The following is a 15,002-nucleotide window of genomic DNA, read 5'->3' on the forward strand; positions in this document are numbered from 1 at the left end:
CCGATTCGAATGTTTACTAAGATCTATGGGCCAATCAGAATCTCCTTCGCGCACGCCATGTTTCTTCCGTACGCTTACCGTAAGCTTACCGTACGCGTACCCGTGATTTTTTTTAAAAATCAATAAATGTTTGTTTTGTACTTTACAGTCCTTCTTTGACCCCCTCACAAATGTAAGGGGGTCTGTAACTCTCCTCATTGCCCCCTTTTCTTGTTTTCACTCTTTTTTTTTCAGAGTGAAACACAGAAAATGGCGGCCGCCGCTTCCTGGTTTCGGCCGATTCGAATGTTTACTAAGATCTAAGAGCCAATCAGAATCGCGCTCGCGCACGCCACCGTACGCGTACCGTAAGCTTACCGTAAGCGTACGGTAAGCGTACCGTAAGCGGGCTCAGATATATATATTGATTTAAAGGTTATTTTCTCAGAATCTACTGAACAGATTTACACCAAACCTACAAAAGGCACTTCCTTGACCTAGGGACTACCTCTCTGCCAAATTTTGAGTAATTCTGTTCAGCCGTTCGGGCTGTAGCTCGTTCTAAAGGTCCTATGGAAAAATGCATGGGAAAAACGCGTTTTGGGACCCCCCTTTTATCTCAGCCCCCGCTTGACGGATCCCCCCGAGACTTTCAGGGTAGGAGCGTAGCGTAGCGCCCCACCTATTTTGAGAAATTCGCGAGGATTCGTCGACCGGCGCCAAAGTTATTCAAAATAGAATGTTGAGGTTTTCCTATGGAAACGTGGTCCTAACTATAACTACCTACTGGCGACCGCCAGTAGGTAATATATATATATATATATATATATATATATAGATATATATATTACCTACTGGCGGTCGCCAGTAGGTAGTTGTAGTTAGGACATATTTTCCATAGGAAATTCCCAACATTCTATTCCCAATAAGTCTGGCGCCGGTTGACGAATCTTCGCAAAATTTTCCAAACTTTTGGCCAGCTCCAGTCTGCTCCTATCCTAAGTTTCGTGGTGATTTATCAAGCAGAGACTTAGAAAAAAGGGGGGTCCCAAAACACTTTTTCCCCATGCAATTTTCCATAGGACCTGTTGACGCAGCTACAGCCCGAACTGCTGAACGGAATTACACCAAATTATGCAGAAAGGTTGACCTTGGTTCAGAGTCGTGCCTTTTGCTTAAATGGTGTAAATCGGTTCAGGAGTTCCTGAGAGAATCAAAAGTAAAATCACATATATATCTGGGTGGAGCCTAACCACACATCTCATCGTGAGATCTGATTGGCTGTCAGCACTTCATCCAAGAAGTGTTGGCAGCCATCTTGGGACCAATATACATGATAGCACCTCATTAAAAAGCATTGCAGTTAATAGAAGGTTTTAAGACTTTAGTTACATTATAAATCATTTGTTGATAGTACCATACTCATTTTAGGAATAGTGGTATGTTCTAAGGTGATTTTACCATGTGAAAAAGCCGTCTGCTGGGATATCATGAATAATGTTTGAGAGAAAACTATTTTCACATGCTTTTCCCACAGAGGTTTGGAAGGTGATCTATAAGCTAAACTGAGAGCATATTTTCTGTAAATTCACATTATCTTTCTTAGTCATGTGAGAATGAAGTCTGACATTCTCAGTAAAACATGTACATCCAACAAGGGCAGAGACTGTCAGTTGATTCCTTTGTGTTCGACTGCAGCTTCCCAGAGTGTTCCAACGAACTACTAGAGCGCTAACACTCCTACTTATGATAAACGTATGGCACACCTGAAGCCATCTTGATTGGAATAAAGTGGTAACTCTTAAAACATTTAATTTAAAAAGGAACACAATGAGGGGGTTCATTTTGCCATAGAATGTATGATTAGTGCTGCAGAATGAAAAATTAGGGCACATTTTGAGAGACTTCTCAAATCTTCTTCTATTTCATTAAAGAATTCTGACATGCAGACTGAAACATGCACTTTCAATACCAGCAGCAGACTTCCCTGGTGAGCAGTAGCTTTACTACAGTGATCTAATGAGCAACTAGAATGCTCACATTCTGAATTTATGGCAAATGTGTGACACATCTGACTGCCTTCTTCATTGAATCAAAGTAAAAAACTGACAGTATGCCTACTGAGGAGACTGTAGTAAATGAGGAAATTAGGAACCTTCATAACATGTCTCCCAATATGGCCACCAGAGACAAAAGAGCCCAAATGTAGCACAAATATCACCGAGATGTAGCCCAAGTATAGCCCAATGACAGAAATCCCAGAGTGTTTTAAAGAACAAATAGAGCGCTAACAGTCTTACTTATGACAAAAGTATGACTGTCAGTTGATTCCTTTGTGTTCTACTGCAGCTTCCCAGAGTGTTCCAACGAACTACTAGAGCGCTAACACTCCTACTTATGATAAACGTATGGCACACCTGAAGCCATCTTGATTGGAATAAAGTGGTAACACTTAAAACATTTAATTTGCAAAGGAACAAAATGAGGGGGTTCATTTTGCCATAGAAATTATGATTAGTGCTGCAGAAAGAAAGATTAGGGCACATGTTGACTTCTCAAATCCTCTTCTATTTCATTAAAAAGTTCTGACATGCAGACTGAAACATGCACTTTGAATACCAGCAGCAGACTTCCCTGGTGAGCAGTAGCTTTACTACAGTGATCTAATGAGCAACTAGAGTGCTACCATTCAGAATTTTTGGAAAATGTGTGACACATCTGAATGCCTTCTTGATGGAATCAAAGTAAACAAGCATTGAAAATGCAATAGGTCTCACCCTCGTTTAACCCCTTGAGTGCCCATGACGAGATAGTCTCGTCATGGAGCGCGGTTGCGCTGTGCCCATGACGAGACTATCTCGTCATGAACCCCGCCCGCTAATACAACGGCCGGCACAGGGCGGGGAAAGGGCGTGGCACACAAGGGGTTAAGTTAAAGCAATTTTGTTTGTAATTAGGTGGATTTTTAGATTTGCTTGTATTAGAGTTTTTCAAACTTTCATGTACATATCATGCATATGTATGCATATATGTATATGTATATGTTTGCATGCATTTATATTTATATAGATATGCAGATTATATTTATATGTGTATATATGTATATATATATATATATATTCACTTAAAAAACCATAGGTTTCACACATGTTATAGTTAGCTGTACATTTCACTCGTGAAAAACCATTGAAATTCCCCCGTTATAGTTAGTGCAGGCAACTATAACTCACGCGACCACAATCCTCTGCTGATGACGTCAGATATTACATCACTGTATTTAGACACTTATTTACCCATGTCTTCTTCCATTAATCTTTAGCTATACATATATTACAAATATTTATTTTTCTGAAAGACACATATGTCATCAGCGATGTAATATCTGATGTCATCAGCAGAGGATTGCGGTCGCGTGAGTTATAGTTGCCTGCACTAACTATAACGGGGAAATTTCAATGGTTTTTCACGAGTGAAATGTCCAGCTAACTATAACATGTGTGAAACCTATGGTTTTTTAAGTGAATTTGCAAGGTTTTTTAAATGCTAATTCCTAACTATAACGTGTGTGAAACCTATGGTTTTTTCAGTGAATTTGTACGGTTTTTTAAATGCTAAGTTATGGGTTTTTTTTTTTTTTTTTAAGGTTTTTCACCGTGCGCGTACCGTACGCGAGCGCACCGTGAGTGCGCTGTGGGGGCGCGGTGCGCTTCGGGCACCGTGCGCCTACGTTACGCAGTTTGCGGAATTTTTCCGTTTCTACCGTACACGCACGCTACGCGTAGTCCGCGATTTTTCGCAAAAAAATTAAAGGAAATTTTGGCCCTTGGGGGTCCTTCTGGGACCCCCTGACAAAGGCTAGGGAGTCAGGAACTGTCCACCATGCCCCCTTTTCACGTTCTCCACCTTTGTTTTTCACCCCCTCAGACTGCGAGAGACAAAATGGCGGCTGACACTTCCTGGTTTCGACCGATTCGAATGTTTACTAAGATCTAACAACCAATCAGAATCGTGCTCGCGCACGGCAGCGTGCGCGTACGGTAAGTTTTACCGTACGCGCACGGTGCGCGCTTATAGATATATATATTGATTTAAATGCTATTTTCTCAGGAAATACTGAACAGATTTACACCAGACCTGCAAAAGGCACATCCCTGACCTGAGGACTACCTCTCTGCCAAATTTCAAGTAATTCTGTTCAGCCGTTCGGGCTGTAGCTTGGACTAAAGGTCCTATGGAAAAATGCATGGGGAAAATGCGTTTTGGGACCCCCCCTTTTTCTCAGCCCCCGCTTGACGAATCCCCCCAAGACTTACAGGGAAGGAGCGGAGTGGAGTGCCCCACCTATTTTGACAATTTCGCGAGGATTCGTCAATCGGCGCAAAAGTTATTTCAAATAGAATGTTGCGGATTTCCTATGGAAACACGGTCCTAACTATAACTATCTACTGGCGACCGCCAGTAGATAATATAAACATACATATATATAAATGCATATGCATATATATATGTGCATATGTGTGCATGTACAGAGAGGTAGAGAGGTAGAGGTGTATAGGTAGAGAGGTAGAGGTAGAGAGGTAGAGAGTAGTAGAGAGAGAGATAGAGAGAGGTAGAGAGGTAGAGAGTAGAGAGCGAGTAATAGAGAGTCGAGAGTGAATAGTAGAGAGTAGTAGAGAAAGTATCAGATAGTGAGTAGTAGAGAGTAGTAGAGTGAGTAGTGGAGAGTGAGTAGTAGAGAGTATTAGAGAGTGAGTAGTAGAGAGTAGTAGAGAGTGAGTGGTAGAGGGGACCTTTTGCTGCCTGGACCTTCTGCTACACGGACCTTTGCCTCTTGGAATCCTGTGCTGGGCTGTTGTTTAGTTTGCTGCCCCACTGCTCGCCGGACCCGCTTCGCGGGTCCCGCATCGCAGAGAAAGTTGGCGGGGGACTTGTGCTTGTGCAGTGGCTGTGACGACTGGGGAGTCTTGGGGCATTGCTGCAGGGCTGCGAGCGTCTCCACAGGGACTCCATCTCCCAGGAGTCCCTGCCTGGCCAATTTGCATCACCTGGCCCGCTCTCCCGGCTAGCCCCGCCCCCTGTGCACAGGTCGTTGTTAAAGAGCTTCCCTGCCCCTACATCTGCGGGACCTTTTGCTGCCTGGACCTTCTGCTACACGGACCTTTGCCTCTTGGAATCCTGTGCTGGGCTGTTTAGTTTGCTGCCCCACTGCTCGCCGGACCCGCTTCGCGGGTCCCGCATCGCAGAGAAAGTTGGCGGGGGACTTGTGCTTGTGCAGTAGCTGTGACGACTGGGGAGTCTTGGGGCATTGCTGCAGGGCTGCGAGCATCTCCGCAGCGACTCCATCTCCCAGGAGTCGCTGCCTGGCCAATCTGCATCACCTGGCCCGCTCTCCCGGCTAGCCCCGCCCCCTGCGCGTCACATACTTCCTATATTAGTGGCGTCTGCTTCCGCTGCGCGGGATCACGCGGGAGCATCCCGGGAGAAGCCTGGGACAAGGGCGGGACCGTCTGTGGCCGTCCGTGGTCGGTCGTGGTTGGGTTGGGCCCCCCCCTTGATTTGTTTTGTTGTGTTTGTACCATAGCCTCATTTTGTCTATAGGGTGGTATTGTGGATTTTGCTGGTTTTGTATTTTACCATCCTTGGGTGTTTTAGTCCCCCTATAAAACATGCCCTTACGTTCCGGGAAAGAACGTTCTGTGAATTTGCAGACATCTAGTGGGGTGGTATCTGGTCCTCTTGATGCCTTTCTAATTAAAGCAACGGGCATTTTGGAAAAGGAGACAGCCTTTGTGGAGAAACGGCTTTCTCTAGATCTTAATACTGGGAAACGCTCATCTTTAGGTCGCATTGCCTTAGCACCAAGCCCCCAAGCACCCGCTATGAGCGCCACCCAGTTATCGGTTCCCGTCCTGCTGGATGTTCATCCCGTGGTGGAGGGGGAGTCTTTGAATTCATCAGTTAGCAACTCCCACACCAGTGTTTCGCCTGGTAGTGTGGGAGGGGACAGTGTGTTATCAGCAAGCCCAGCCTTACTGGACTCTACTAACGGGGACTCACTGATGAACATACCTGGAAAGAGAAAGAGAAGGAAGGGCCACCAGAGGGGGGGTGCAACTAAAAAAATCCCGAAAGTAAATAGTACACTCCAGCCCACCAGTGCTCCGGAAACTATTACCTGTCATCAGTCCCCTATGATCATAAGTAATTCTCCTATTTCCCTCTATGAACCACCTAGGAACTTGGCTACCAGTTCCAGTAACAATTGTAAAGATGATGGCCTTATAAGCAAAATAGAAAAATTATTAAAAACACTTATGCTTCCCCTATTAGAGCGCACTAGACTTATGAATTCGAAACTGGACGCCCTTGAGAACCTGGTTAATGGTAATATGGGCATGTTAAACAAGCTCATAAATGCACAAAAGGTATCATCCACTTTATCTGATATTCTAAACCCCCAAGGAGCCGTAGGTACTATCAAGCAGTCCCTTCCAGCTACTGCTAAACAATCTAATACCCGAACTGTCTTAACCAACTAGGGGAGGGAGCTCAAATACTAATATAACATCTAATAGCAAAGCAGGTGCTGCTGCACAAGTCTTGCACACCACGAAGGTTAGCTCCAAACCTACCACATTGCCCAAACCAAGCACCTCCAAATCAACTGCTGCTGCCCCTGCTTTGAATTCTTCAAGGGGTGGTCCCAAGTCGATCTCACATACTAAGTCAAGCAATAGAGTACAGGGGAGTCATCATAACAATCAAACTAATCCCGCCGTGGCTCCACAGAAGTTTCACAAACAGGGTCCCCCCTGCACTGATTTACCCCCTGAGGCCACTCCTTATACGATTGTCTTAACAGGCGTCTCAACCCTAAGGGAAGATACAACTGAATCCTATGGGGATCTTAAAAACAAGGTGGTCTTTTGGTTAAATAAAAACAGACCCCTTCCCCCGTCCTCTGGCACAGAAATATTGAGTGTGAGGAGAGTACACTGGGTAGGGCACTGTCCAAAGGACCTGGAGGGGGATTGCATTGTGATAAATTTCAGGGACCCTTGGGTGGCGGACCATATACGCAGGGATGCTAGATTTGGGAGGATGGGCGATGTGCAGTCTTTAGGCCTCAGGTATTTTTATCCCAAAAGAAACACAGTGCCCTTTTTCAACCCCCTAATTACCAGAAGAAATGTTGGGAGTGTACCGGTTGTTAGGTTTCCATACTCACTTTTTCTTCCCCAATTACTCAACCGTTTTGAACCACTCTCTGGCCTGGAGGGTATCGATTGACTTAGTCCCGAACCTGGCAGAGGGAGTCATTGTAGCATCCCCACTATTGGGGTTGCATGCCTATCCAGTGAGGGTGATGGGCTTCATGAGTCAGTCAAGGTCCCCGAGCGAGCGCTAGGGGGTAGTTCGTCGGTTGGTTTTCCACCACCCGAGGGTGGGGAGACAATATCAGAGCATGGGGACATGAATCGAGCTGCTCCAACCATGCTGGACTCTTCACTTAAAATAGCCTCATGGAATATCGCTGGCCGAAAGGGACGAATTGGCTCAGAAGACTGGACAGATTTCATAGACAACTATGATATCTTATTAATTCAAGAGAGTTGGGCCCCTGAACCGATATTTCGGGAAGGCTTTCTTAATTTTTTTAAACCAGCAATCAAGGGTACTAAGGGTAGAGCTTCCGGGGCCTGGTAATCTGGGTTAAGCAGTCCATTAGTTATAGACCAGTGGAAATTTTGATTAATAACCCCGATCTTCTGGGAATTAAGTTAATCAGGGAGAAACATCAGGAAATCATTGTTATTAATATATACGCTCGAGGACATCCCGGTGGGCGATGTCCGGTCATCTTAGAGGAGCTGGATTCTTACCTTGACCTTATTGGGAGGGATAAATTAATACTTATTGGGGGAGATCTAAACTGTACTTTCAAACCCCTGTTAAGCGATGATGAGGATTTGGGGTCTGAGGAGGATGCTGTGTGGAATATCCCAACCCTGTCATTAAATAATATCAAAAAGGCCACAGAAGCGGCTCTGCATTAGGCAGGGCTGTGTTTGGAGTGGGGTCTGAGAGCGGCTAATGGTCGCACGATATCTGACAAGGCTGGTAAATCCACATTTGACAATGGGGTTAGCCCAAGTAGAATTGATTACATTCTGGTTAAAATAGAGTATTGGTCTCTCTTGGAAGACATGGCTGTCATTGACCATCCCCAGAGTGATCATAACCCCTTGTCCTTAAATATAAAGCTCCCTGGTGGACTTGTTAGATCCCCTGTAGCCTCGTGCATCACTGCCGAGGCTATCCTAACCAATGATAGAAGAAGGGTTAAATGGAGCAGGGTTGTGGAGGACCCCACCCTGCTTAACGGCATATCATTGGAAGTATCATCTACCTTGAATGCCATAGCGAACCTATCTCCGAACGAGGGTGTTATCCACCGGTTTAGTGATTTGCACGAGCAGTGTTTTATTAAACTCAAGGCCCTCCTTACCATTCCACCTAAGCTAGGGAAACTAAAAACTCCCAGTTCTAGTAGGAAATGGTATAATTAAAAATGCAGGGAAGCTCATAGTGGGCTAATAAAAGCCATCAAGTCTAGGGTGACCATCGATATTAAAATGGCTCGCCAACGGTATAAAAAGGTCCAGTGGGAGGCGAAGAGGGAGTGGGACGAAGCCCACTGGACAAACTTGCTGGAGGCTTGCCTTTCGTCTAACCAGACTAAGTTTTGGGAAGCCGTGAAATGGGGCAGGAACCCTGACTCCCAAACCCCTGCAAATCATGTACCAGCAGAAGCATGGGTGGACTTTTATTCAACCCAGTTTAGGGACCCAGACTATAAACCTCTTGATGACTCGGGGATCTGCGCGCCGTTGCCGCCCCCCCCCCCCTGTCATCCCCTGGTGTTTACGAATGATGACTCCAAGACTGCACTTTGTTCGGTTCAAGCGGGGAAAGCCCCTGGGATGGATTGCATCCCGGCAGACTTATTTAAAATCGACCCCCACCTTTGGGTTCCCTATGTTACTCAGCTTGCAAATGCCATTGCTAAGGGGGCTAGGATCCCTGAGTCCTGGAAGGGGACAGAAATTCTTCCTATATTTGGGGGACCGCTCGACTCCCGGAAACTATCGCCCCATCAGTCTCATTGACTCCCTCCAAAAAAGTGTTGCCAGGATGGTCCTCGCCACGGTTCAGGGGTGGATGGAGTCGGAGAGCATCCTTTCTCCGATGCAGGCTGGCTTTAGATCAGGTACCAGCACCATTGACCAGGTCTTCAGATTTATTCTGATATACTGGAAGGTGGTGCTGTTGGGCGGCGGGTCTATCTAAGCCGCCTTTGTAGACCTAAAGTCCGCCTTCGATCTGGTGCCCAGGGCAGGTGACGGATAGTTTCCCCGTATCATGGGGTGTTCGCCAGGGGTGCGTTTTAGCACCTACCCTCTTCTTACTGTTTATTGACCAGGTGGTGAAGTTCTTTGCAGACACTCCTACTGATGCACCGACCCTTGGTGGGACTAAATTTCCCTTGCTCATCTTTGCAGATGACACTTTAATCCTATCAAAGACGCGTAAGGGCCTCCAAACGGCCTTAAACAGATTTGAGGATTTTTGTAAATTAAACGATCTGCAAATAAATGTGAGCAAGACTAAATTTATGGTTCTAACAAAAAATCGCCCCATAAAGAGTTGTGTAAGCATGAATGGTGTGGGTCTGGAACAGGTGGAGGTTATGACTTATTTAGGAGTAACTCTAGACTCTCGGCTAGGTTGGAAGCCCCAGGTTGATGTTCTTCGCTTAAAATGTGCACGCCTCACGGGCTGTTTGATCCAGGAGAAAAAAATGTCTCTTACCAAAAGGGTAATACCGGCACTTAAGATCTATGACGCAAAAATTAGTTCAGCTATACTGTATGGGGCCGACCTGTGGTTTTTTTTTTACCTATCCCCCTTGGCAACAGTCCAAAACAAATGTTTGCGTAATTTGGAAGGACTACCCCAATCCACCCCAATCAAACCTCTCTTGTTGGACATGGGTTGTAAGTCTATCAAAGAGATGGCACGATATCGGTTGGTTGCGCTGTGGAGACGGATTTGGATATCGCCGGATCTTAGTCTCTTTGCTACTGAACTTGCGGAAGTAAGATCTATCCTGGGTTCTAACAACATCCCTTGGTTCCGTGAAGTGAAAAAAATCCTGGATGAAATGGGTCTTATCCAACTGTGGGATTCCCCGGGGAGTTCTGTTTTCCCTTCCAAGCAAGCCTTCAAGTCACTGTACTGGGCATCAGTTAGACATCAATCCGTTGTGTGTTCCGATGGCGCTTCCCTTTCTGGCAGATTTCTGGTGCATAAATTAGATCCCTCTCTGGAGAATTACTGGGATGTTATCACCAAGAGTCTGGACAAAAAATTATACCACCAGTTTAGAGTAGGTTGTTTGCCAGTAAGGTCTTTTTCCAAAAAATGGGCTGGTAGTTCCAATGAGTACTGCCCCTGGTGTAACGATCAAAAGGAGAGTGTGGGCCACTTCTTCTTTGCTTGTCCCGCTTATCATGCCCCAAGGAACAAATGGATTAGGCCCATCTTCCAACGGATAAACATTAGAAGATGCATAGAGGCATTGTGGGACCTAAGAACTAACACCTCAGAATTGGTTGTAATTGGGGTAGCAAAGTACCTAGGGTGGGCTTGGGTTATTAGAGCCAGACATTCTTAATTATCCTGGTTTTTCAATTTTAACATTGGGATTTACTTCACTTTATACTGCGTCTTTAAATACTGTTTAATTCTTTCTTAAATTGCGCATTGCTATGCACTAATATGGTGTTTTAAATAATTTGCATGTATGATTGATTGATCTTAATATCTTTTTATGTAATTGTCTTTTATAACAATCGAAATAAAGACGTATGAAACCTGAGTAGTAGACTGAGTAGTAGAGAGTAGTAGAGAGTAGTAGAGAGTGAGTAGTAGAGAGTAGTAGAGAGTGAGTAGCAGAGAGAGAGAATTAGAGAGTAGTAGAGAGTGAGTAGCAGAGTGAGTAGTAGAGAGTAGTAGAGAGAGAGTAGTAGAGAGTGAGTAGTAGAGAGTGAGTAGTAGAGAGTAGTAGAGAGAGAGTAGTAGAGAGTGAGTAGTAGAGAGTAGTAGACAGTGAATAGTAGAGAGTAGTAGAGAGTGAGTAGTAGAGTGTGAGTAGTAGAGAGAGAGTAGTAGAGAGTAGTAGAATAGTAGAGAGTGAGTAGTAGAGAGTAGTAGAGAGTGAGTAGTAGAGAGTAGTAGACAGTGAATAGTAGAGAGTAGTAGAGAGTGAGTAGTAGAGTGTGAGTAGTAGAGAGAGAGTAGTAGAGAGTAGTAGAATAGTAGAGAGTGAGTAGTAGAGAGTGAGTAGTAGAGAGTAGTGGAGTAGTAGAGAGTGAGTAGTAGAGAGTAGTAGAGAGTGAGCAGTAGAGTGAGTACTAGAGAGTAGTAAAGAGCGAGTAGTAGAGAGTGTGTAGTAGAGAGTGAGTAGTAGAGAGTAGTAGAGAGTGAGTAGTAGAGAGAGCGTAGTAGAGAGTGAGAAGTAGAGAGAGTAGTAGAGTAGTAGAGAGTGAGTAGTAGAGTGAGTAGTAGAGAGTAGTTGAGAGCAAGTAGTAGAGAATGAGTAGTGGAGAGTGAGCAGTAGGGAGTAGTAGAGAGTGAGTAGTAGAGAGTGAGTAATACAGAGTGAGTAGTAGAGAGTAGTAGAGAGTGAGTAGTAGCGAGTAGTAGAGTGAGTAGTAGAGAGTGAGTAGTAGAGAGAAAGTAGTAGAGAGTGAGTAGTAGAGTAGTAGAGAGTGAGTGGTAGAGAGTAGGAGAGAGTAGTAGAGTGAGTAGTAGAGAATAATAGAGAGTGAGTAGTAGAGCGAGTAGTAGAGAGTAGTAGAGTAGTAGAGAGTGAGTAGTAGAGAGTGAGTAGCAGAGAGAGTAGTAGAGAGTAGTAGAGAGCGAGTAGTAGAGAGTGAGTAGTGGAGAGTGAGTAGTAGTGAGCGAGTAGTAGAGAGTGAGTAGTAGAGAGTGAATAGTAGAGAGTGAGTAGTAGAGAGAGAGTAGTAGAGAGTAGTAGAGTGAGTAGTAGAGAGTGAGTAGTAGAGAGTAGTAGTGAGAGAGTAGTAGAGAGTGAGTAGTAGAGAGAGAGTAGTAAAGTAGTAGAGAGTGAGTGGTAGAGAGCAGCAGAGAGTAGTAAAGTGAGTAGTAGAGAGTAGTAGAGAGAGAGTAGTAGAGAGTGAGAAATAGAGAGAGTAGTAGAGTAGTATAGAGTGAGTAGTAGAGAGTAGTGGAGAGTGAGCAGTAGAGAGTAGTAGAGAGTGAGTAGTACAGAGTGAGTAGTACAGAGTGAGTAGTAGAGAGCAGTAGAGAGTGAGTAGTAGAGAGTAGTAGAGTGAGTAGTAGAGAGTGAGTAGTAGAGAGAGAGTAGTAGAGAGTGAGTAGTAGAGTAGTAGAGAGTGAGTGGTAGAGAGTAGGAAAGAGTAGTAGAGTGAGTAGTAGAGAATAATAGAGAGTGAGTAGTAGAGCGAGTAGTAGAGAGTAGTAGAGTGGTAGAGAGTGAGTAGTAGAGAGTGAGTAGTAGAGAGTGAGTAGTAGAGAGTAGTAGAGAGTGAGTAGTAGAGAGTGAGTAGTGGAGAGTGAGTAGTAGAGAGCGAGTAGTAGAGAGTGAGTAGTAGAGAGTGAATAGTAGAGAGTGAGTAGTAGAGAGAGAGTAGTAGAGAGAGAGTAGTAGAGTGAGTAGTAGAGTGTGAGTAGTAGAGAGTAGTAGAGAGAGAGTAGTAGAGAGAGAGTAGTAGAGAGTGAGTGGTAGAGAGAGAGTAGTAGAGTAGTAGAGAGTGAGTGGTAGAAAGCAGCAGAGAGTAGTAGAGTGAGTAGTAGAGAGTAGAGAGTAGTAGAGAGTGAGTGGTAGAGAGTGAATAGTAGAGAGTAGTAGTAGAGAGTAGTAGAGAGAGAGAGTACTAGAGAGTGTAGTAGAGAGTGAGTAGTAGAGAGTAGTAGAGTAGTAGAGAGTGAGTAGTAGAGAGTGAGTAGCAGAGAGAGTAGTAGAGAGTAGTTGAGATTGAGTACTAGTTAGTGAGTAATAGAGAGTAGTAGTAGAGAGTAATAGAGAGCGAGTAGTAGAGAGTGAGTAGTGGAGAGTGAGTAGTAGAGAGCGAGTAGTAGAGAGTGAGTAGTAGAGAGTGAATAGTAGAGAGTGAGTAGTAGAGAGAGAGTAGTAGAGAGTGAGTAGTAGAGAGTAGTAGAGTGATTAGTAGAGAGTAAGTAGTAGAGAGTAGTAGAGAGAGAGTAGTAGAGAGTGAGTAGTTGAGAGAGAGTAGTAGAGTAGTAGAGAGTGAGGGGTAGAGAGCAGCAGAGAGTAGTAGAGTGAGTAGTAGAGAGTAGTAGAGAGTGAGTAGTAGAGAGTGAATAGTAGGGAGTAGTAGTAGAGAGTAGTAGAGAGAGAGAGTACTAGAGAGTGTAGTAGAGAGTGAGTAGTAGAGAGTAGTAGAGTGATTAGTAGAGAGTGAGTAGTAGAGAGAAGTAGAGAGAGAGTAGTAGAGAGTGAGTAGTAGAGAGTAGTAGAGAGAGAGTAGTAGAGAGTGAGTAGCAGAGAGAGTAGTAGAGAGTAGTAGAGAGTGAGTAGTAGAGAGTGAGTAGTAGAGAGTAGTAGAGAGCGAGTAGTAGAGAGTGAGTAGTGGAGAGTGAGTAGTAGAGAGTGAGTAGTAGAGTGTGATTAGTAGAGAGTGAATAGTAGAGAGTGAGTAGTAGAGAGAGAGTAGTAGAGTAGTAGAGAGTGAGTGGTAGAGAGCAGCAGAGAGTAGTAGAGTGAGTAGTTGAGAGTAGGAGAGAGTGAGTAGTAGAGAGTGAATAGTAAAGAGTAGTAGTAGAGAGTAGTAGAGAGAAACAGTAGTAGAGAGTGTGGTAGAGAGTGAGTAGTAGAGAGTAGTAGCGAGTGAGTAGTAGAGAGTGAGTAGTAGAGTAGTAGAGAATGAGTGGTAGAGAGTAGTAGAAAGTAGTAGAGTGAGTAGTAGAGAGTGAGTATTAGAGAGTGAATAGTAGAGAGTAGTAGAGAGTGAGCAGTAGAGAGAGTAGTAGTAGACAGTGAGTAGTAGAGAGTAGTAGAGCGTGAGTAGCAGAGAGTGAGTAGTAGAGAGTAGTAGCGAGTGAGTAGTAGAGAGTGAGTAGTAGAGTAGTAGAGAGTGAGTAGTTGAGAGTGAGTAGTGGAGAGTGAGTAGTAGAGAGTAGCAGAGTAGTAGAGAGTAGTAGAGAGTGAGTAGTAGAGAGTGAGTAGTAGAGGGAGTAGTAGAGAGTCAGTAGTAGATTAGTAGAGAGTAGTCAGTCAGTGTCAGTCAGTGTCAGTCAGTGTCGGTCAGTCAGTGTCAGTCAGTCAGTCAGTGTCAGTCAATGTCAGTCAGTGTCAGTCGGTGTCAGTCAATCAGTGTCAGTCAGTCAGTGTCAGTCAATCAGTGTCATTCAGTGTCAATCAGTGTCAGTCAGTGTCAGTCAGTCAGTCAGTGTCAGTCAGTCAGTGTCTGTCAATCAGTGTCAGTCAGTGTCAGTGTCAGTCAATCTGTGTCAGTCAGTGTCAATCAGTCAGTGTCAGTCAGTCAGTGTCAGTCAGTCAGTATCAGCTAGAGCAGCTTTGCTGACTTGGTTCTCTGGCTCCAAAGCAGCTCTGCTGACCTGGTTCTCTCTCTCTAAAGCAGCTCTGCTGACCTGGTTTCTCTGGTTCTACAACAGCTCTGCTGACCTGGTTCTCTGGCTCTAAAGAAGCTCTGCTGACCCAGTTCTATGGCTCTGAAGCAGTTCTGCTGACTTGGTTCTCTGGCTCTAGTGCAGCTCTGCTGACCTGGTTCTCTCCCTCTAAAGCAGCTCTACTGACCTGGTTTCTCTGGCTGAGCAACAGCTCTGCAGACCTGGTTCTCTGGCTCTAGAGCAGCTCTGTTGACCTGGTTCTTAGGCTCTAGAGCAGCTCTACTGACCTGGTTCTCTGGCTCTTAAGCAGCTCTGCTGACCTG

Source organism: Triturus cristatus, chromosome 4_1, assembly GCF_964204655.1.
Source record: "Triturus cristatus chromosome 4_1, aTriCri1.1, whole genome shotgun sequence".
Classification (NCBI taxonomy): Eukaryota; Metazoa; Chordata; class Amphibia; order Caudata; family Salamandridae; genus Triturus; species Triturus cristatus.